We start from the raw sequence: 24,464 nt of genomic DNA on the forward strand, positions 1-24,464 counted from the left end.
TAGGAGGTGTTATGGGCAAGCTGGGCAGCTGTCTGCGCACTCTTTGCTCACTAGGGGCACGGCAGGCTCACTACTAGCAGAGGGTTGATTCTCCTGGGCTGCTGGTATGGATTCTTCTGCCTCCTGGGCCGGCTGCTCTTCCAGCTCTACCTGGTCTTCTGTAGGCACTTGAGGGGCTGGCTGGAGAAAGGCGAGGACAGGCACCACGATAGCGTTGTCTACTTGTGTCCAGGACCGGGGAAAGTCTCCGAGTACGGTGCTGATCATTTCCTCCTTTTCCTCTACGGGTTGAGGGTCTTCCTGATCTTCATCCGTGCTTTGCAACTACTCGGGGCACTTTTTCAGGTGGTCTCTGGAGACAGTGGCTGTGGCCTCTCCTCCATCCTTGCTGATGACGTACACCTTTGGATTATTGTGGCTTGAGGGCAGTACGGTGTACGGGTCCTTTTCCCACTGGTCGTCCAACTTATGGAGCCGCCTTTTTCTTTTCAAGACCTGCTCTCCAGGTACCAGGGGAACAGCGGGAGCATGTTGGTTATAAGTCCTCTCCTGCCTTTCTCTTGATTGACAGAGACTTCGCTCGGCGCTCTCCTGTACTTTCCGGTACTGCTGCTGCCGTTCTGTATCCCAGTCTGTCTCTGGCGAGGTGTCCTCGGGTATCAGGACTCCCATATACAGGTCAACACGCAGCTTACCAGGTCTTGCTCGCATTAGGTAAGCCGGGGTACAGTTCGTGGAACCTACCGGGATGTGGTTATACAGGTCCACCAGATCGGGCAGTTTCTCAGGCCACAGACTGCGTTCTTCCAGGGGCAATGTTTTTAGCAGATCTATCACCACCTGGTTCATCTTCTCGCAGAGTCCATTGGTTTGGGGGTGATAGGGCGTTGTTCTTATCTTCTTGCAGCCATACAGGTTGCAGAACTCCTGGAAGACCTCCGCTTCGAAGGCTGGTCCTTGGTCCATCAGCACTTGGTCCGGGTACCCATGTGGGCGGCAGAAGTGCAGCTGGAAGGCTCTGGCTGCTGTCTGAGCCATTAAGTCTTTGACAGGGACCACCACCAGGAACCGGGAGTAGTGATCCACGATGGTTAGGGCGTAGACATACCCGCTTCTGCTTGGAGCCAGTTTAACATGGTCCAGAGCGACCAGTTCCAGCGGCTGCCTGGTGATGATGGGCTGCAGGGGAGTCCTCTGGCTGGCACGGTCCCTTCTTCTTAGATTGCACGGGCCACAGTCTCTACACCACCTCTCAATGGCTCCTCTCATGCCTATCCAGTAGAACCGTTCATGCAGCAGGAACTCCAGCTTCTTCCATCTGAAGTGCCCTGCCCCATTGTGGTAGGCCTCCAGCACCATAGCTGCGTCCCGTCTCTGTACCACAACCTGCCAGATCAGTTCATGTGTCCGGGAATTGGCCATTCTGCGACATAACTTCTCCTTGTAGAGAAACAGTCTGCTCTTCTCCGTCCACAGTTGCTTGGTCTCTTCCGGAGCGTCTGGGTCCAGGCGGGCGTCAGCCTGAGTCAGCATCTCCTTCACCAGACGGACTGCGGGGTCACTGTCTTGCGTCTCCGCCCAGTTGTAGTGGGGTAAGGGGTTGAACCTAGCGGATCGCTGGCCCCTCACACGGTGGGAATACTGGGTAATCCCATGACGGTGAAACGCAGGGAGTTCGATCTCTTCCAATTCTTCTCTTCCAATTCTCCTCCCCTTCGTCCGGTAGGTTTGGCATCCTGGACAGGGCGTCTGCGTTGGTATTGGAGCGTCCTGCCCGGTATTTGATCGTGAACTCAAAATTGGACAGGCGGGCCATCCATCTCTGCTCCAGGGCACCCAGTCTTGCAGTGTCCAGGTGTGTCACCGGGTTGTTGTCCGTGTACACGGTGAACCTGGAAGAGGCAAGGTAAACGTTCGGTTACTGCCCACACCACTGCCAGGAACTCTAGCTTGAACGAGCTGTAATTCTCAGGGTTTCTTTCCGTGGGTCGCAGTTTTCGGCTGGCGTAAGCAATTACCCGTTCTCTCCCCTGCTGGATCTGGGACAGTACGGCTCCTAGCCCGATGTAGCTTGCGTCCGTGTGGAGGATAAAGGGCTGGCTGTAATCAGGGTACGCCAGGATTTCATCCCCCGTGAGGGCCATCTTCAGCTGGCGGAAGGACTCCTCTTCCAGCTTTTCCCATTTGAAGGGTGGCTTCTGGTTTTTGGCATTCCTGGACTGGCCTATCAGGAGGTCCTGCATAGGAGCTGCCTTCTTGGTAAAACCGGGAATGAATCTTCGGTAGTAGCCTACCAACCCGAGGAACTGCCGCATTTCCTTTATGCTGGATGGTCTTGGCCAGTCCTTGATCACGGTGATCTTGTCAGGGTCGGGAGCCACTCCGTCAGCACTCACCACGTGTCCCAGGTATTGTACCTTTGGCTTCAGTAGATGACACTTTGAGGGTTTTACCTTTAGGCCATAGTTCGCCAGGGCTTCAAACACTTCTGCCAGGTGTTCCTGATGGTCCTCATAGGTCTTGGAATAGACGATGACTTCGTCCAGGTATAATAGGACCATCTCGAAGTTCCGGTGTCCCAGACAGCATTCCATCAACCGTTTGAAGGTTCCTAGTGCGTTGCAGAGCCCGAACGGCATACAGTTAAATTCGCTGAGTCCCATCGGGGTGGTGAATGCGGTTTTCTCCCGGTCCGCCTCTGCTACAGGAACCTGCCAGTACCCGCTAGTGAGATCCAAAGTAGAGAAGAAGTTAGCAGATTTTAATGCAGCTAAGGACACTTCTATCCTTGGTAACGGGTACGCATCATTGTGTGTGATACGGTTGACCTTCCTGTAGTCTACACACATTCTCATGGTGTTGTCTTTCTTTTTCACTAAGACTAGTGGAGCTGCCCAGGGACTACAGCTGTCACTAATTACCCCAGCCTCCTTCATGTCTTTTAGCATCCCCTTGGCGTGTTGATAGTGTGCAGGGGGTACGGGTCGGTATCTCTCCTTTATGGGAGGATGGTCTCCCGTTGGGATGTGATGTTCTACCCCCTTTACTCGCCCAAAGTCTAGCGGGTGTTTGCTAAACACTCTCTTGTACTCTTGAACCACCTGATAGACTCCCTGTTTTTGGTGTGAGGGAGTGGAGTCAGTACCCAAATGCAGTTGCTGACACCAGTCCTCCAGTGGTTTCTTAGAGCCGTTACCTTCCTCTGGTTGAGATGGAGGCAAGGGTTCCACAGCCTGTACAGAGTTCTAGTTGATGGTGAACAATTTGGCTAGCGTGGTATACCGGGGCAGGTATACTTCTCTCTCCCCGATATTTATGATGCGGACGGGCACCCTCCCATGGCGTACATCGACCACCCCCTGTGCTGTCAAAATGGTGGGCCTACTGTCTGAGTAGACGGGTTCTACTATAGCTTGGTAGTCTCTACCTCTTAGACCAAAAGCTGCACGGCACCAAATCATCATCTCACTTTTCGGGGGCATGGCAATAAGGAACGGGTCACACATTCTCACGCTACCTATCTCACCACCAGATAGTTCCACTTGTTGACGCTTCATCAGTGCCCGGATCTCTTTTTGGAGCACACGCTGCTGGCTGGAACTGGCGTTCTTGGCAACCTGTTGCAAAATAATAATCACCTCTGCAAGACAGTTTTCGATTACATTAGTACCTAGGGTTATTTTTGGGTGACTCTCGCGACGGTCAATGTCCACAATGATCAGTCCTTGTGCCGGCAGTTCAACCTTACCGACCTTGATGGTCACTTCCTTAAATCCTATCTGTGGCACGGGCTGACCATTGCTGGCGATAATGCTCAGGTCGTCATCTGGGTAGCGGGTTATGTCCGAGTCATTCCAGTACCGCTTGAAGAGCACGTACGGGATGGTAGTCACCTCTGACCCAGTGTCTAGTAGGGCACTCATAGGAATGCCATCCAGTACCACAGGCAAGACCGGACGTCCCCCTACGTATTTGTCACGCCAGTTCGATGGGCCTGATGATCTTAAGCCTGGGGGTTGGCCCTCTACCCCAGGTTGTGCCCGTTTAAATGACAGTACCTTGCCATATGTCCGGGTTGATTGCAGAGGCGGCAGATGGGTCGTCCATCCTCGTTGTACCGGTCGCTGGGTCTTCCTCTGGCCGGTGGGGTCCTCCTCAGTCGGCGCCACGGGACGTCCTCCAGTCTGGATGCCAGCTGGATCTTTTCTGGAGAAGAGACCTGTAAAGACTGCACAGTTCTGGTTAGCGCGGCAACACTCTTAGTCAGCTCTAGGACTTGATGGTGCAGGTCTGTTGCCGGGTTATTGTTCAAAGCCTGCGCATCAGCTCCCACAGGCCCTGCAGACAAGGGCGCCGCGTCCTGGTGATAAGTGATAGCATGGCGCCTGTGGGCACAGCGCCACCTGGTGCCGGTTCTCGGAGCACCCGGATGGCTCTGTCCTTGAACTGTGCAAAGTCCAGGTCAGGGTCCTGTAAGGCCATTGTTTGCAACTGGGTTCGGTGGGCATTGCACAGTAGACCCTCAATAAATTGTTCGGTCAACAGCTTGTCTTCATTTCCCACGCTGTCAGGGTCTGCCTGCTTAATGGCTCTCAGGGCCTCTTGTAGGTTTAGGGCATAGTCTCTTATACTTTCATGTGCCCGTTGTTTGCACCCATAAAATCTGAGCTTTATTTCGGCTGAGGTGCGGGTATCAAATGTGTCTTTCAGCCGGGCTAGTATTTCTCTGACAGTCCTCTTCTTCCAAGGTGACCAGGACTTTACCTCCCTTTGGGCTGCCCCGATTAACTGGGCCACCAGGATGCACACTTTTTACTCTTCTGTGAGGGGGTATACCTGGAAGGGGCTATCCAGTCTTTCCCTAAAGTATGTGACTCCCCTGAGTACTGGGGTAGCCAGGTTGCCCCCGGGATATAGGGCATGCTGAATGGCATGACCGCTGCAGCGGTTGCGCTGGCGGTGGCTGTGGCAGTGGAGCTCCCCTCGGTGTTCGACATCCTCCTTCCCCCCTAGTGGACCGTGGCCTACCTTGCGATGCTCTTCTTCCGCTGCGCCGCAGTCAATCGTCGGGGTAGAGGACGTGGCATCGCGCTCCGATGACGTCAGCGTCGCTCTTTCTCCCTTCCAGGACCTTGCGCAGCATCAGTGCGTGGGGCAGAGCTTCGGATCTCGCGCGCTTTCGTCGTCCACGCCCCTCTTCTTCCCGCGCGGTGTCCTGAAGATGGCGTCCGAAGGCGGGAAGCAGCTGCGGATGGCGGGAAGACTGCAGAAGACGGCGGGAAACGGTCCAAGATGGCGTCCGATGGCGGGAAACGACTCCGGACGGCGGGAAACTTCACCACAGGTAAGTATAAAAGTCTTTTTCCAGGCACGCAGTACCCGGTGGTTGCGGGCACGAAATCCTGCCGACTACGCCAAAGTTGACGTGCCCCCTGGGCCTGTACTGTACAGGGGGATACCCGGAGCCAGATCGCTGGGGGTTGTAGTCCTCCGTGGCGGTGACCCGGTCCATGCCCAGGGCGGTCAAACCAGTGGCAGTCTTAGGTAATAACAATGTTCGACTACACCACCCGTGGATTGCGGTCAGTGGGGACCGCCGCTGTGCTGCAGACCGCTGAGGCTGATGTTGTTTACGCAGCCGAGTATGGGATAACTCCCCACGGGAGAAGTATTGCCTCAGGGCAGCTAGTGTGGATGATGGGAGTGATGGTGTGAGCGTCCCAATACTGATGGTGCTGGTGCAGCGATGAAACACAGAGACGTGTGGTGCAGTTCAGGGTCTTTACTGATGGTATAACGCAGACCCTCCCGGTAGTACTGGTTAGCAGTAGGGACCTGGTCAGTCTGTAAGCAAGTAGGATCTCCCCTGGCCAGGTGGAGTTGTAGGCCTGCCCGACTATCTGCACTCTTTCCTGGCTACCTTGCTCTATGCGGGTAGAAGTAGCCCACGTCCCTGAGTATACCGTGTGGTGCTCACCCGTATGGCCGGTGACTTGGGGCCTTCCGTTAGCCTCCGCTTCACGATGGCGGTGCTGGTCCCTTGCTTGTGACCGTGCCTCCGGGCTTCTAAGGCCAGAGGACATGGAATCCCCTGCCGGTTGGATTCTGCTGCTGGACCTGGATGTCCCCACAGCCTCGGACTCAGTGTCCGGGTTTAGTGTCTTCAGCCAAGGCGAGCTTTCTAGCTTCCAGCCTCTGGCACTCGCTCCTGCTCCTACAGAGCTCCTGTTGTCACTTTCCCTGTGTCTGCTGTCCTCCAGACCTGACTGCGTCTCTGTCTGGGACTTCACTCTGACTCTGACTGACCTAATCCCGCCCCAGACCCAGTTTATAAGGGCAGATTCCTCCTCTCTCAGGTCTGGGCGGGCAGTGTTGCATGCTTAGGGCTCCTGACCAGAGAAACCTCCCACTTGCTCTCAGACATAATATTTCTATTACTGTGGTAACCAGACCCCTGGGGTGCCACAATAGCAGCTCAGATTAGAGACCAGGTCAATGCCACACAGAGTTCTAGCAGCAGACACATCTCTACAACAACTGTTAAGAGGAGACTTTGTGCAGCAGGCCTTCATGGTAAAATAGCTGATAGGAAACCACTGCTAAGGACAGGAAACAAGCAGAAGAGACTTGTTTGGGCTAAAGAACACAAGGAATGGACATTAGACCAGTGGAAATCTGTGCTTTGGTCTGATGAGTCCAAATTTGAGATCTTTGGTTCCAACCACCGTGTGTTTGTGCGATGCAGAAAAGGTGAACGGATAGAATCTACATGCCTGGTTCCGACCGTGAAGCATGGAGGAGGAGGTGCGATGGTGTGGGGGTGCTTTGCTGGTGACACTGTTGGGGATTTATTCAAAATTGAAGGCATACTGAACCAGCATGGCTACCACAGCATCTTGCAGCGGCATGCTATTCCATCCGGTTTGCGTTTAGTTGGACCATCATTTATTTTTCAACTGGACAATGACCCTAAGCACACCTCCAGGCTGTGTAAGGGCTATTTGACCAAGAAGGAGAGTGATGGGGTGCTACGCCAGATGACCTGGCCTCCACAGTCACCAGACCTGAACCCAATCGAGATGGTTTGGGGTGAGCTGGACCGCAGAGTGAAGGCAAAAGGGCCAACAAGTGCTAAGCATCTCTGGGAACTCCTTCAAGATTGTTGGAAGACCATTTCCAGTGACTACCTCTTGAAGCTCATCAAGAGAATGCCAAGAGTGTGCAAAGCAGTCATCAAAGCAAAAGGTGGCTATTTTGAAGAACCTAGAATATAACACATATTTTCAGTTGTTTCACACTTTTTTGTTAAGTATATAATTCCACATGTGTTAATTCATAGTTTTGATGCCTTCACTGTGAATGTACAATTTTCATAGTCATGAAAATACAGAAAAATCTTTAAATGAGAAGGTGTGTCCAAGCTTTTGGTCTGTACTGTATATCTTCTTAGATGAGAGGCTGTCTCTAGGACCTATCGGCTACCTCCCTCTGGTAATTATCTCCCTGGTCTGGGTGTATATATACCTTGGTTTTCTGAGAGGGAGGTGCCGGCTATATTCATTTCTACTTGTGAAGGAATAGCAAGAGCGATGCTCCGTCCTCTCTGAAGCTTGAGGCCGAGTTCGCATTTGCCTGGAGTCATCTGAGGCTAAGTATTCTCCCCTTGTTTGTCTACCCTTGTTGTCTATAGAGTTTAGTGGAGATTGACTAGTGGTCATCTCCTCCCATCCCTAGCCTTAAACAAACGCCAGGGAAAGACAGGGCATGGCACGTGTGCGGTGATTGCTGAAGAGGAAATTTAGGGACGGTAGTTGAGACAGGGTGACACTAGACCAGACTAGGAGGTCTCCATGCTCCCTTTCCTTCTTCCCTCTGTGTTGCACTAAGTCTTTCCCACACCTGGTGTGACACAGCCACTCAGTCTGCTAAATAAAATTCCTGAGAAGGAAATTGGGGATGGCTTCGCTTCTGGTACTGTATGCCAATACCAAACCACAGGAAATATTTCAGGCTTGTTGGAGGCAAGCTGATTCCCACAGAAAAGTACCAGCAGCAAGCTAAGGAAATGGTGGCCTCTATCATCATCACGACCTGCAAAGTTTTTGCTATGAACTCTCCTGAAGGAGAAGCCAGGGCCCACCGGTTCTCTGGTGGGCCCATAAAACCCTGCCGAGAAGCAGCCCTGGCTAAGAAAAGTCTGTGGGAAGGTTCTCGGACACTCTATGTCTGCTTTTTTTTACTGTGGACTAGCTCCAGCAATCTATAAGATTGCTATCTATAAGATCCCTTCACTGGCTCCCCATTAGACAGAGACTTCAGTTCAAAACCGCAACCATGACATGCAAAGCCATACACAACCTGTCTCGTCCATATGTCTGTGACCTAGTCTTCCGGTACATACCTGCATGCAACCTCCGATCCTAACAAGATCTCCTTCTCTACTCCCGTCTTATCTCCTCTTTCCACAATCACATACAAGATTTTTCCCGTGCAGCCCTTCTACTCTTGAACTCTGTACCCCAACATATCAGGCTCTTGCCTACTGTTGAAACCTTTAAAAGGAGGCTGAAGACCCACCCCTTCCATCAAGCCTACAGTCTGCAGTAACCCTCGCTGGACCATACCGCTGCACGACCAGCTGTACCCTCACCTACTGTATCCTTACCCATTCCTTATAGACTGTTTGTGCGCCCTCACGGGCAGGGTCCTCTCTGCTCTTGTACCAGTCAGTGACCTCTTTTCACATGTAAAGCGCAATGGAATAAATGGTGCTATAATAATAAATAATTGGGTCAATTGATGGCACTTTCCTGGTGACTGCCCCTAAATTCATGTGTTTTGGCGGGTTTTGGTCCCGTTTGAAGTTGTTGTATATGTGTTTGTTTTTGGCACCCATTGATTCCAATAGCGTTTGGCAATGTTTGGCGAACAATTACTTTGGTGACTATTGAAAAAAAGGCGATTGTAATCCGAAACGAATATTGAAATACTCACTCGTCTCTAATCAGAAACACTCTTAGAAAATTATGTGGGTGTTGCATCATGGTCACCCAGGTGATATGGTGGTGGAGGATGAGGAGAAGGAGGAGGGCAACATAAAATACAACAATTCCTGAATAGACCCCCAAAAAATAACCACTGGATTTGAGTTTAGGTTTGATGCTATCATCTGGTGGTGTTGAGAAGTCTGGCCCAATCCAGCCCTTGTTCATTTTTATAAGAGTCAGCCTGTCAGCATTTTCAGTTGACAGGCGGATGCGCCTATCACTTTTATCAGTTATAATGCCCCCGGCAGCACTAAAACCATCTCTGACAAAACGCTAGTGGCCAAGACCTCCAAGGCATAGAGAGATAGTTCATGCCACATGTCCAGCTTGGCTACCCAAGAGTTGTAAGGCAGAGACAGAGAGAAAACATGGAGGATGCTGGTATGGTCACCAAGGTAGTCCTTCAGCATCTTCCAAAGCTTTTCCCTTCTTGTCAGAGTATCCTGTGTATGAGGGCCTGGGCGCTGGGTGGGTCTGAGAAAACTGTCCAAGACCTTTGACAGCATTCTCCTGCCTCTGCTGCATCTGGTTTGTGTCTCCCTTGCTTGTACTCCTTGGTTGTCCAATGAACTGTCTGATTGTGACCTCTGCCGCCAACTTTGTCAAATGGGAATTTTTTTTTTGTTACAGTTCTTCAACAAAAGGCTGAATTTAATATCTCCAAAAATGAACTCCTTAGTTTTCCTCCCTCGACTAACCTACCTATACTTGACTTTGCAGTTTCCGTTAGGTGGTGCCACCATAACTCCCACTCAGCATGCCTGCTGACTTGGAGTAATATTTGACACACATCTTTCCTTTATTCAAAGTGAAAAATCACTCACTTTCTCATGTCACCTACACCTTAAAAGCATCTTCAGAATTCGACCTTTTCTCACCTTTGATACTGCAAAAATTCTTACTGTCCTCTAATTCACTACTGCAACTCTCTAATCGGTCTCCCTCTAAACAAACTGTCTACCCTCCAATGCCATCTGAATGCAGCAGCCAGGGTCATATTTCTATCAAGACGCTTCAGCGATGCCTCTACCCTGTGCCAGTCATTGCACTGGTTAGGTTAAACAATCAATCACTACAGAATACAATACAAACTCATCTCTCTCACCCACCAAGCTTTCCACAGTTCTGCACCGCCCCATAGCTCATCCCTCATTTCTGTGTATCTGTAAGAGACTCAGGGTAGTAGTTATGACGAGGGGCTGATGTGTTCCCATATCCTGGTCCCATGACAAAGATAAATGTCCCAAATCTCCTGTGTTGTGTGTGTGGTGCAGAACACTCACGTTTTGATTGCAGCTCTCTGTTGTCTTCGGTTCTTTCACCTCAGGAACCGCCGCACACACATTTAGGGACTTCCATTCTGCTTTATAAAAAAGAACTTTACTAGAACACTTGTAATCATCTTCACACAGCATACAGCATTGATCACATACTTTTCCAGGGTTACCGTCTGATACACCGCATGTATAGATGTCCACTGTCCGTTTGTCCTGAGCTGTCCCTTCCATAGCGGACGTTCCTCTTCTATGAGACCCTCGCAGTTTTAAGAATCCCGTACTGACTATTTCCCGTCCGACTTCCCCTTCAATGAAGGCTTTTGGACACACACCTCACTGTGAATCCTGTGGACCGTATGTCCCGAACGTACGGAAATGTCTGTTTCAGAATATCTGAATATGGGTCCTTTTCTGCTGGACAGATTGTGCTAACGGTGCCCCCTGGACCACCAACTGTAATTACCTTACATCTCTCTCTCTTCCTCTAGAACTGCTTGCAACCAGGAAACGTCTCTGTGCTTCACTGAATCTGCTCCTCCCACGCTAAGCAGCTCCCAATCCCCTTAACTCTTTCCTAACCTACAACTATATCTGCTTTAAACTATAGTGCCCCCCCTTACCCTACTCTCCTCCTATTCTAGTACCCTATCTGCACTAACCTATACTGACCCTATAAATAACACATCAGGCAATTGATAATAACACATGTTTACATTTCAAACAGGATATAGTGTTATGTATATGACGCGCCCCCTGGGCCAGTGCTGTTTGGGGAATACCCGGAGCCGGATCAGATGGGGGTTGTAGTCTCCGAGTGGCGGTGACCCGGTCCGTGCCCAGGGTGTCAAGCTCAGTGTGTGGCAGTCTTTACAGATGTTATTAGTTGTTCTTTGTGTCGACTACGCCACCCGTTGATTTGCGGTCAATACGGCCGCCGCTGCAGCAGGGTCCGCTGAGGCTGGTGGTATGTGTGCAGCTTCGGGTAGTATAACCCCCAACGGGAGGGGTATAGCCTCAGGGGGTCAGGTGTAGAGGATGGTGGTAGTGGTGGTGCAGTGTGGATGGTAAGAAGACTCAGAGTCGGGCTGTGCAGTTCAGGGTTTTTACTTACTGCTGTTCTGTTGGTCACTCTGGCCTTGAGTGACCGCCCGAGCCGTGCTGCGTCCACCAGGTCCTGGACTCGGCCAACCCCCAAGCAATTCTGGAGCGTGGTCCTGAGCTCCCTTTCTGACTGTCCTCTCTACTGGCCTTTCTCACCAGGGGTCCACTTATATCCGGCTCCCTCGGGCCTCTTGGTGGGTGCACCTCTTCAGGGTTCCCTGACCCTATACCTAGTGTGCCTTCTTAGTGGACTTAGTGAGGGGCTGCTCCACATGAAATGTCGCAGCCTCCGGTTCTTAGCTGAGGGTTGTTTCTTTCCTCCACTAATTTGGGATCCGGTTCCCTTGCGTGCCAACCCTTCACCCTTCTGGTCTAATTCTGGGTTCTTGGGGTTCCTTCTTCTCCCCCTCTGGGTCCTTCTCTTTTCCTCTCTCTCTTCTCTCTGCAGGCGCTCCTGGACCTCTCTCAGGACTGACTAACCCTCTACAGAAGACTGACCGACCGACCCTCTACAGAAGACTGACCGAACGACCCTCTACAGAAGACTGACCGACCGACCCTCTACAGAAGACTGACCGACCGACCCTCTACAGAAGACTGACCGACCGACACTCTACAGAAGACTGACCCTGATCTAAGATGGTCCCCACCTTATATACTCCCTCTATGTGTGAGCTCAGGTGACCAGCACCCAATGAGCTCCTAGCCTTACCCAGACTGCTCCCCCTATCTGCCCCTACACTACTGGGATGTTCCACCCCCCTCCCACTCCAGCCAGGGACAGACACTGTCGTACCTGCACATATACCTAGTGGGAGTACCATCGGTCTGTCCCTCGGAAATGGGATGTATGTAGTGTATGCAACTAACTGAGCTCAGTTCCACACTCCATCCTTACCCGGGAGTGGAATATCACACCTCTGGCTTGAGGTGCAATACCCCTGTAGCAGCCGAATCCTCAGGGTGCTACATTCCCCCCTGGTAAATCACAGCACGACCTCGGGCTGTAAGAAAACAAAACATCCACAAACATACAAATTTTCATAACAACATAAACATATAAAACATTATATATATATCATCAGCATAAACTTTTTCTCGTTCCTTCGGCCACGGTGCAACTTGTGACCGGGTAAAGTGCGACAGTCTCTGGTAGAAAAATACGGCTTTCCTATAAAACCGGTAGGGGGCGCCTTAAAAAGCGCAACTATATACAAGGGGAAATATGGCCGCTCTCAGTCCTCGGCCAGGTATTAGGAAAGGAATGACCGCTCTCAGTCCTCGGTCAGTGGGAATAGGGACACACGGGTTTCAGTTCAATTTGCTGGTCCCAACGGGGACTATATTTTAACTAGCAGCAGTAACAGTTCTTATACCCTGACGGGTAACTATTTACAGTCTCTTTACCGTACTTTAATGACGGCGTCCTCCTGCTCCTTCTTTGTCTTCAGACCCGTCCGGGTCCTCTTGCTCCTCCTCACACCGCAGCTCCTCCTCCGTCAGGCGATGCACATGGAGGGCGTAGGGTCCTTTGGCACACTTGTGCCGGGTGAACGTGACCTCGTCCCCTACATATAGGTCACGACCTCTGTGTCCCTCCGGCAGATGGCTTTCTACGTCTCTGCGGGTGACAAAGACGTCGCCGGGGGTGTGATGATCCCTGATGAAACCCCAACCGTGCTGCAGTTGGAATTTAATTACAGTCCCGGTGGCACGGGGACCGTGGGCTGCACGGGGGTTCCTCCTGGTCCGGCTCTTCTGCTCTGCGCTCTGTTCCTGCAGCCGCTGCTCTCGGACCCGCCTCTCTCTCCTCTCCCGGTCGAAGACCTCTAACTGCTGCCGGCAGCACTCCGCACGCTCAGCTGCGGCCGCCCGCGTTTCTTGGGTGAATCCCATGAGGTCTCCTCCGGTGGGGTCCCACTCGAACTGCGCTTCTTCCAGCGGGAGCGGGGTCCTCTTAACGGGCTTCGGAACCGGAATCAGGGGCTCATCTAGGGGTCTTTCTTTCCGGAGTCGGGGATGGTGGTACTCCGGTGGCCACACAAAGGGCTGCTCATACGGGCACGTGTGCTGGGCAAATAGATCTTCGCCCATGTGCGGCACTCGAGATGTTGAGGGCGCGCTGATGGTAGCGGCGCCCAGGTCGACCAGGTCTTGCGACCAGGCTTGGGGCACCCTAAAGGTAAAGGGCACCGTAAAGACGGCGGCGCCCGGGGGTACTCGGCCCTGCGACCAGGCCGGTGGCTCCGCGGAGGTAGGGGGCGCTGTTGGAATTGCGGCGCCTGGAGGTACTCGGCCTTGCGACCAGGCCGATGGTATTTCCTGCTTCGCCGCGCTCAGGGTTGGGGCGCGTGACGTCACAGGGGTCGCGGCCGCGGCTTCTGCTTGAGGCCTAGTCTGGCACGGTGACGATGCAGCGACGGGCACGGCAGGGGGAATTTCGGGCTCTGCGACGGGGAGCTGGGACAGGTACTCGGTTTCTCGGCTCGGGGTAGAGACGTCCACTTTACCTGCCTCCGTCCATTCAGCTCCCTTCTCGGCGCCGTCTCCGGCCTTCATTCCTCCTGCGCCATCCTCAGAGGCGGTCTGTCTCCTCGTCTCGGGCGGCGTGCTCCGCTGACGGGTTCCAGTCTGCTGGGCCATCTCACGGCTCCACTCCGTCAGCGTGTCTTGCTGCACCTGGGCCATCCTCCGTGCGAGGCCCTCCAGCGCGGTCTGTGCACACTCCCGGTCTCGGGGGAGCTGTGCTAGGATCTCCACTAAGCCTAGTGGGGTTGTTGCTTGCAGCAGGCTCCTGACCACTGGGTCGGTGCTGCCTGTCTCTCCCTCCATCTCCGGGTACGCTTTCTCTGGACCCCTCTCCAGACTTCTTGTCTCCGGGTGCGCTCTCTCCAGACTCCTCCAGGCTGCACCCATCTTCGCTCCTTTGTTCTGTCTCCGCCCACATTGAGGGTGGTCCCGGGGCAACTTAGTGATTGTCAGTTCCAGGGGCAGTTCTCTCACGCTGATGGACACTTCCAGCATCACAGTCTCTGTTGGTGGGCGCGGTTTCCGCTTTTGGCGCCATTCTTCGACCTGGCCCACGATGGGAGGTGGCCTTTTGCCACCCTCTGGCACGCCCATAATGGCGTCCGCTCTTCCAAGGCGGGAAATCTTTGGAAATGGCGGGAATCGTCTCCCAGTGGCGGGAAACTCCATGGATGGCGGGAAAAAGCTGCAAATGGCGGACAACCGGCGGGAAACGACCTGTGATGGGGTCCGTTGGCGGGGACCCTCCGGAACCGGCGGGAGACTTCTTTTTGAGGTAACGGTGAACTTTTCTTCAGGCACGCAGTACCCGGTTGTTGCGGGCACGTTATCCTGCCGACTACGCCAAAGTTGACGCGCCCCCTGGGCCAGTGCTGTTTGGGGAATACCCGGAGCCGGATCAGATGGGGGTTGTAGTCTCCGAGTGGCGGTGACCCGGTCCGTGCCCAGGGTGTCAAGCTCAGTGTGTGGCAGTCTTTACAGATGTTATTAGTTGTTCTTTGTGTCGACTACGCCACCCGTTGATTTGCGGTCAATACGGCCGCTGCTGCAGCAGGGTCCGCTGAGGCTGGTGGTATGTGTGCAGTTTCGGGTAGTATAACCCCCAACGGGAGGGGTATAGCCTCAGGGGGTCAGGTGTAGAGGATGGTGGTAGTGGTGGTGCAGTGTGGATGGTAAGAAGACTCAGAGTCGGGCTGTGCAGTTCAGGGTTTTTACTTACTGCTGTTCTGTTGGTCACTCTGGCCTTGAGTGACCGCCCGAGCCGTGCTGCGTCCACCAGGTCCTGGACTCGGCCAACCCCCAAGCAATTCTGGAGCGTGGTCCTGAGCTCCCTTTCTGACTGTCCTCTCTACTGGCCTTTCTCACCAGGGGTCCACTTATATCCGGCTCCCTCGGGCCTCTTGGTGGGTGCACCTCTTCAGGGTTCCCTGACCCTATACCTGGTGTGCCTTCTTAGTGGACTTAGTGAGGGGCTGCTCCACATGAAATGTCGCAGCCTCCGGTTCTTAGCTGAGGGTTGTTTCTTTCCTCCACTAATTTGGGATCCGGTTCCCTTGCGTGCCAACCCTTCACCCTTCTGGTCTAATTCTGGGTTCTTGGGGTTCCTTCTTCTCCCCCTCTGGGTCCTTCTCTTCTCCTCTCTCTCTTCTCTCTGCAGGCGCTCCTGGACCTCTCTCAGGACTGACTAACCCTCTACAGAAGACTGACCGACCGACCCTCTACAGAAGACTGACCGACCGACCCTCTACAGAAGACTGACCGACCGACCCTCTACAGAAGACTGACCGACCGACCCTCTACAGAATACTGACCCTGATCTAAGATGGTCCCCACCTTATATACTCCCTCTATGTGTGAGCTCAGGTGACCAGCACCCAATGAGCTCCTAGCCTTACCCAGACTGCTCCCTCTATCTGCCCCTACACTACTGGGATGTTCCACCCCCCTCCCACTCCAGCCAGGGACAGACACTGTCGTACCTGCACATATAACTAGTGGGAGTACCATCGGTCTGTCCCTCGGAAATGGGATGTATGTAGTGTATGCAGCTAACTGAGCTCAGTTCCACACTCCATCCTTACCCGGGAGTGTAATATCACACCTCTGGCTTGAGGTGCAATACCCCTGTAGCAGCCGAATCCTCAGGGTGCTACATATACACATACACACTGTAACGGGTCTGGGAGACGGAACCTCTGAGCTACTATACAAGGGGGCGGTCCTTGTAAGGGAGCGGGTGACGACCAGGCAGGCAGTCACAGCAGGTGACCGGGACAGTCTCTAGAAGAACGGGCAGGAGGTCACGGCAAGTGACCGGGGCAGTCTCTGGATGAACGGGCAGATGGTCACGGCAAGTGACGGGGGCAGTCTCTGGGTGAACGGGCAGATGGTCACGGCAAGTGACCGGGGCAGTCTCTGGGTGAACGGGCAGATGGTCACGGCAAGTGACCGGGGCAGTCTCTGGGTAAAGGGTTGGTACGACCTGTGGCGGCTGATGGTAGACGTGAGCTCCCAGGTGAGCAGGCGAGAGTCTCTGGATAAACGGGTGGTCACAGCATGTGACGGCGGAGCCTCCAGGAAGACCAACAGACAGGCGGCAGATGAGCGCTCCCAGGTGAGCTGGCAGAAGTCTCTGGACAGGCGGGTGGTCACAGCACGTGACGGCAGAGCCTCCAGGTAGGCTAGCAGACAGGCAGCAGATGAGCGCTCCCAGGTGAGCGGGCAGGAGTCACTGGACAGGCAGGTGGTCACAGCACGTGACGGCAGAGCCTCCAGGTAGGCTAGCAGGCAGGTAGCAGATGTGCGCTCCCAGGTGAGCGGGCAAGCTGGTCCATAGACAGAACGACAGGAGTTGGAGGGCAGACCGTCGGACCTCAGGCAAGCAGGTAGGTAGTTGAAGTGCGCTCCCAGGTGAGCGGGCAAGCTGGTCCTTAGACAGACTGACAGGAGTAGTAAGGCAGACCGTCGGACCTCAGGCTAGCAGGCAGGTAGCAGAATATCAGGCAGGAATAAGACAGCAAGCTGGCAGGAATCTGGCAGGTATCTGGCAGGTAACTGGCAACGGGACCTGAGGGCTGAAGCAGAGTAGTGAACAGTGCAACAACATTGCTCGGGCACCTCCATTTTGGAGGAGGTGCCTTATATATGGTGAAGTCCTCCGGCCATTGGCCGGGGACTCCTTAGGACGGCGCGCGCGGCCCCTTTAAGAGGGAGGGAGAGCGCGCGCGCCCTAAGCACAGTGGCCGGGAAGGAGCGCGCGCTGCCAGCAGAGCGGGAGGAGGACGCCGGGCACGGAGCAGAGAGGTGAGGGGAACAGCGTCCCTGCCTAGCAGAGGGCAGGGATGCCGACGCTACAGTACCCCCCCTTTAGGCCCCCCCTTTTTTAGGCCAGACAGAAATTTAGCAAGGATGAGCGGGGCATGGATGTTCTCCCGGGGCTCCCACGTTCTCTCCTCAGGACCAAACCCCTTCCAATCTACTAGAAAAAAGGTCTTTCCTCTTACCCTTTTGGTGGCAAGAATGTTCTCTACCTCAAACTCGTCCTCAGCAGAAACCGGAGCAGGAGGCGTACCTGTAGACTTGGAAAAAGAGTTAAGTACCACAGGTTTGAGGAGAGATACATGGAAGGAGTTAGGGATCCGTAAGTTGGCCGGGAGTTTCTATTTATAGGCCACCGGGTTGATCTGACTGATGACCTCCAGAGGACCGATGAACCGAGGCCCTAACTTGTAAGAAGGTATCTTGAGTCGGACATATTTAGATGAGAGCCAGACTTTATCTCCAGGACGAAATTGTGGAGGATCCAGGCGTTTTTTGTCAGCGTGTCTTTTCATCCGTTCGGACGACTGAAGGAGTGCGGATCGGGTACTCTCCCAAATGCAGGAAAATTTGCTAACGAGAGATTCCGCAGCCGGGTTGTCCACAGAGGTGGAGACAGGAAAAGGAATCCGAGGATGCTGACCGAAGACTACAAAAAACGGGGATTTGGAGGAGGATTCGCTCTCGTGATTGTTATAAGAGAACTCGGCCCATGGTAGGAGATCCACCCAGTCTGAATGATGGGCATTAACGAAGTGCCGGAGGTAACTGGTCAGGTTCTGATTGATCCGCTCCACTTGACCATTGGACTGTGGGTGGTAAGCGGAAGAGAAGTCCAGGGTGACGTCTAGCAGTTTACAAGTGGCTCTCCAGAAGCGTGAGGTGAACTGTACCCCACGATCCGACACGATGTGGAGGGGCAGGCCATGAAGACGAAAGATGTGATGAATAAAGTCTTTCGTTAGCTCGGGTGCAGACGGGAGGCCTGGCAGGGGAACGAAATGAGCCATCTTGGAGAAGCGGTCAGCGACCACCCAAATGACCGTACAACCGGCAGAGACTGGGAGGTCAGTTATAAAGTCCATTGCTATATGCTGCCAGGGGGCAGCAGGTACAGGAAGCGGAAGGAGGCGACCGGCTGGCAGATGTCTCGGAACCTTGTTGCGGGCGCAGGACACACAGGCAGAAACAAAGTCTATTACGTCCTTGTGCAGGGTAGGCCACCAGTAGTGCCAGGTAATAAGCTGGAGGGTCTTTTTCTGACCGGCGTGGCCAGCCAGTTTAGACGAGTGACCCCAGTGAAGGATCTTCTCCCGATCAGGTACTGATACGAACGTCTTTCCGGGAGGGAGACGATTTAGACTCACGGGAGCCACCTGCATTACTCTGGCGGGATTGATGATGTGTTTCGGATCTTCCTCGAGATCAGACACCAGAAAGGATCGAGACAAGGCGTCCGCCTTGACGTTTTTGTCAGCCGGGCGAAAATGAAGAACAAAATCAAAGCGAGCAAAATACAAGGACCACCGGGCTTGGCGCGGGTTAAGTCTCTGGGCATGCTGGAGGTAAGCCAAGTTCTTGTGGTCAGTGTAAATTATTACCGGGTGAAGAGCCCCCTCGAGCAGGTAACGCCACTCCTCCAATGCCAGTTTGATGGCCAATAACTCTCGGTCTCCTATGGAATAATTGCGCTCTGAGGAGGAGAAGAGTTTAGAGAAGAAGCCGCAAGTTATCATCCTTCCGGAAGATGATTTTTGAGTAAGTACCGCTCCGGCTCCAGAGGAGGAGGCGTCAACTTCCAGGAAGAACTGCTTGTTGCCGTCCGGGCGATGCAGCACCGGGGCGGAAGAGAAGGCCTGTTTTAAGGAAAGAAAGGCCTCCTCTGCTTCGGGCGGCCACTCTTTGGGATTAGTACCCTTACGGGTGAGCGCGGAAATTGGGGCAGTCCGGGAAGAGAAGTGCGGTATGAAGAGGCGGTAGTAGTTGGCGAAGCCCAGGAACCGCTGAATGGCCTTCAACCCCTCCGGTCGAGGCCATTTCTCGATGGCAGACAGTATCTCTGGATCCATTCGTAGGCCGGTCTGAGAAATAATGTAGCCCAACAACGGAAGCGAGGTCTGCTCAAAGAGGCACTTCTCGTATTTAGTGAAGAGGTGATTCTGCCTGAGCCTGAGCAGGACCTGACGAACGTCCCTCCGGTGAGTCTGGAGATCCGGAGAGAAGACCAAGATGTCGTCCAGGTACAACACTACGCAGGAGTAGAGAAGGTCCCGGAAGATGTCATTGACCAACTCTTGAAAGACGGCAGGAGCGTTACAGAGACCAAAGGGCATTACCAGATATTCATAGTGGCCGTCCCGGGTGTTGAATGCCGTCTTCCATTCATCCCCCTGACGGATACGAACCAGGTTGTACGCCCCACGGAGGTCCAGTTTGGTGAAGATTCTAGCCCCCCTTAGACGATCAAATAACTCCGGAATGAGCGGAAGGGGGTACTTATTCTTCACCGTGATCTGGTTAAGGCCTCTATAGTCTATACAGGGACGGAGAGAGCCGTCCTTCTTTTTGACGAAAAAGAAGCCTGCTCCCGCCGGGGAGGTAGGTTTCCGGATGAATCCCCTTGCCAGATTCTCCTCAATATATTCGGACATCGACCAGGTCTCAGCAGCGGATAATGGATAAATACGCCCACGGGGAGGAGTAGTACCAGGTAACAGGTCGATAGGGCAGTCGTATGGTCTATGAGGGGGTAGTGTTTCTGCCTCCTTTTTATTAAAGACATCAGCATAAGACCAATAAGGAATCGGAAGTCCAGGTAGATTAGCTGGGGTAGGAAAAGGACGGACGGGATGGACGGGAACCAGACAGGTCTTATGGCAGTCCTGTCCCCAGCGAAGGACTTCTCCGGTCTGCCAGTCAAGCACGGGTGCATGTCTCTGGAGCCAAGGTAGACCTAGCAAGAGGGCGTGAGAGAGTCCAGGCAGAACATGAAAGGAGATACTCTCAGAATGCAGCATTCCCACCTGCAGAGTAATGGATTCGGTGATGAGTTGGATGGGGCGTGGTAAGAGGCCCCCATCCACGGCAGCAACAGACAAGGGTACAGCCAGAGGTTTGGTGGGGATGCGGTATTTCTCTACCAGGGACTGTGAAATAAGATTCCCGGCTGCTCCAGAGTCAAGTTGGGCTAGTTCGAAATAACGGTTCTCCCCGCAGACAATTGAGACTGACAGCAGCAGAGATGGAGAGGATTTATTCTTGTCTAGGTCGACCTCTCTGAGCGAACCTAGACACAGGCGTTTCCCGACCTCTCCGGGCAGGCACGGATCCGGTGCTCCTTACTAGTGTTGAGCCACCCCCGTAGTGTTCGGGTTCGGTTCGGTTCGTCGAACACCGGGATGTTCAAGGAACTGTTCGTCGAACTGTTCGTCGAACACCTTAGAACACCGTCGAACACCGTTAAAACCAATGGCAGGCAAACAAAAACACATAGAAACACATAGAAAACACATGCAAAGGTGTCCAAAAGCTGACAAACTGCTCAGAAGACACTCTCTTTTAAAAAGCCGGCCGGCAAATTCAGCAGCGGCATACACCGGTACCCGACAATTTAGACAAGAAGGAATAGAGCATCACACATAGATTAGATAGATAGAAACATGTCAGTCACACATATAAGAAGCACAGTGACAGTGTTGGTTACTGCACTTGTCATTTAGTGTAAAGGATTTATTAAAAAAAATATTAGTGTTTTCATGCACCGTCTCTTTAAAAAAGCCGGCCGGCAATTCAGCATCTGTACCCGACAATTTATAACAGACAGAATAGAGCTTCACACATAGATTAGATAGATAGAAACATGTCAGTCACATATATATGAAGTACAGTGATAGTGTTGCTTACTGTACTTGTCATTTAGTGTAAAGGATTTATTTAAAAAAATAATAGTGTTTTCATGCACTGTCTCTTTAAAAAAGCCGGCCGGCAATTCAGCAGCGGTACCCGACAATTTAGAACAGAAAGATAGAGCATCACACATAGATTAGATAGATAGAAACATGTCAGTCACATATATATGAAGTACAGTGATAGTGTTGGTTACTGTACTTGTCATTTAGTATTAAAATAAAGGATTTATTATTAAAAAAATTGGCGTGGGGTTCCCCTTAATTTTAGGCTCTAGCGGAGGTTAAGCAGACGGCTGGGGCAGATGTTTGAAGCCTGGGAAGGGGGTAATACCCACGGAGCTTCCCAGGCTACTAATATCAGCCCCCAGCTGAATACATAGCCTTTACTAGCTATTAAAATGGGGGACCCCCCAAAAAAAATGACGTGGGGTCCCCCCTAATTTAATAGCTAGCAAAGGCTAGGCAGACAGCTGGGGGCTGATATTAATAGCCCAGGAAGGGAGCCATGAATATTGGCCCCCTCCCAGGCTAGAAACACCAGCCGTCAGCCGCCCCAGAAATGGCGCATTCATAGGATGCGCCAATTCTGGCACTTAGCCTCGCTCTTCCACGCTGCCCTGGTGCGGTGGCAGGGGGTAATAGGGTTGGGGTTGATGTCAGCTTATAATGCCAGCTGACATCAAGCCCAGGTTAGTAATGGAGAGGCGTCTATAAGACACCCCGATTACTAACCCCATAGTCAAAGTTAAAAAAAACACAAACACCCAGAATAAAGTCCTTTAATTGAAATAAAGACACAATCCTTTATTGTTCTAAATTAAACCATACTTACCATCACGCCCATTCCAGCTGAAGCCAACGATCTCCTGCAATAAAAGAAAAATAATAAAGCAACCTCATCCTTACCTTTCCATGGTTCCCACGACAGCTTCAGCTCTGCTACATCGAGATGACAGGCTGGACCGCAGCAGAACGCTGCCATCCAGCCTGTCATTCCGCAGACACTGAGAAGCGCAGGCTTGCTTGCGCTGCTCAGCGTCTCTCTGTGACGACATCCAGATGAGCCGAGTTCATGTCCAATGAACTCGGCTCACCTCATGCACGTCACTGACAGCGTGGGAAAATTCTCACGCTGAAGCGCTGATTGCAGGAGAATTTTCCCACGCTGTCAGTGACGTGCAGGAGGTGAGCTGAGTTCATTGGACATGAGCTCACCTCATGCACATCACTGACAGCGTGGGAGAATTCTCCTGCACTCAGCACTTCAGCGTGAGAATTTTCCCACGCTGTCAGTGACGTGCATGAGGTGAGCCGAGTTCATTGGACATGACCTCGGCTCATCTGGATGCCGTCACAGCGAGACAGTGAGGAGCGCAAGCATGCCTGCGCTTCTCAGTGTCTGCGGGATGACAGACTGGATGGCAGCGTTCTGCTGCGGTCCAGCCAGTCATCTCGATGTAGCAGAGCTGAAGCTGTCGTGGGAACCATGGAAAGGTAAGGATGAGGTTGGTTTATTATTTTTCTTTTATTGCAGGAGATCGTTGGCTTCAGCTGGAATGGGTGTGATGGTAAGTATGGTTTAATTTAGAACAATAAAGAATTGTGTCTTTATTTCAATTAAAGGACTTTATTCTGGGTGTTGTGTTTTTTTTAAATACTTTACTAGAAATTCATGGCGGTCATGTCTAATACTGGCGTGACCCCATGAATTTTGGGCTTGGGGCCAGCTGATAATACCAAGCTGGCCCTAACCCCTTTATTACCCAGTGAGCCACCGCACCAGGGCCCTGGATGAGTTGGGTACAGCGCCAGAAGATGGCGCTTCTATGAACGCGCCATTTTCCGGGGTGGCTGCGGACTGCAATTTGTAGCGGGGGGGGGCCCAGAAAGCTTGGGCCTCCCTGCGCTGCAGATTCCAGCCCCCAGCTGCCTAGTTGTACCTGGCTGGACACAAAAATAGGGCGAAGCCCCACGTACTTTTTTTTTAATTATTTCATGAAATTCATGAAATAATTAAGAAAAAAAGGGCTTCCCTATATTGTTGTGTCCGGCCAGGTACAAATAGGCAGCTGGTGGTTGGGGGCAGCCCGTTCCTGCCTGCTGTACCTGGCTGGACACAAATATAGTGCGAAGCCCCACTTCAATTTTTTTTAATTATTTCATGAAATTCATGAAATAATTAAGAAAAAAAGGGCTTCCCTATATTGTTGTGTCCGGCCAGGTATAAATAGGCAGCTGGTGGATGGGGGCAGCCCGTTCCTGCCTGCTGTACCTGGCTGGACACAAATATAGTGCGAAGCCCCACTTCAATTTTTTTAAATTATTTCAGGAAATTCATGAAATAATTTAAAAAAAATTGACGTGGGGCTTCGCACTATATTTGTGTCCAGCCAGGTACAGCAGGCAGGAACGGGCTGCCCCCAACCACCAGCTGCCTATTTGTACCTGGCCAGACACAACAATATAGGGAAGCCCTTTTTTTCTTAATTATTTCATGAAATAATTTAAAGAAAATTGACGTGGGGCTTCGCCCTGTTTTTGTGTCCAGCCAGGTACAACTAGGCAGCTGGGGGCTGGAATCCGCAGCGCAGGGAGGCCCAAGCTTTCTGGGCCACCCCCGCTGCAAATTGCAGTCCGCAGCCACCCCGGAAAATGGCGCGTTCATAGAAGCGCCATCTTCTGGCGCTGTACCCAACTCATCCAGGGCCCTGATGCGGTGGCTCACTGGGTAATAAAGGGGTTAGGGCCAGCTTGGCATTATCAGCTGGCCCTAAGCCCGAAATTCATGGGGTCACGCCAATATTAGACATGACCACCATGAATTTCTAGTAAAGTATTTAAAAAAAACACAACACCCAGAAAAAAGTCCTTTAATTGAAATAAACACACAATTCTTTATTGTTCTAAATTAAACCATACTTACCATCACGCCCATTCCAGCTGAAGCCAACGATCTCCTGAAATAAAAGAAAAATAATAAAGCAACATCATCCTTACCTTTCCATGGTTCCCATGACAGCTTCAGCTCTGCTACATCGAGATGACAGGCTGGACCGCTGCAGAACGCTGCCATCCAGCCTGTCATCCCGCAGACACTGAGAAGCGCAGGCTTGCTTGCGCTCCACAGTGTCTCTCTGTGAGGGCATCCAGATGAGCCGAGTTAATGTCCAATGAACTCGGCTCACCTCATGCACGTCACTGACAGCGTGGGAAAATTCTCCTGCACTCAGCGCTTCAGCGTGGGAGAATTCTCACACTGAAGCGCTGAGTGCAGGAGAATTCTC

The sequence above is a fragment of the Phyllobates terribilis genome, unplaced genomic scaffold, assembly GCF_046119375.1.
Source record: "Phyllobates terribilis strain yellow unplaced genomic scaffold, ASM4611937v1 Scaffold_11__3_contigs__length_659146591, whole genome shotgun sequence".
In the NCBI taxonomy this organism is placed as follows: domain Eukaryota; kingdom Metazoa; phylum Chordata; class Amphibia; order Anura; family Dendrobatidae; genus Phyllobates; species Phyllobates terribilis.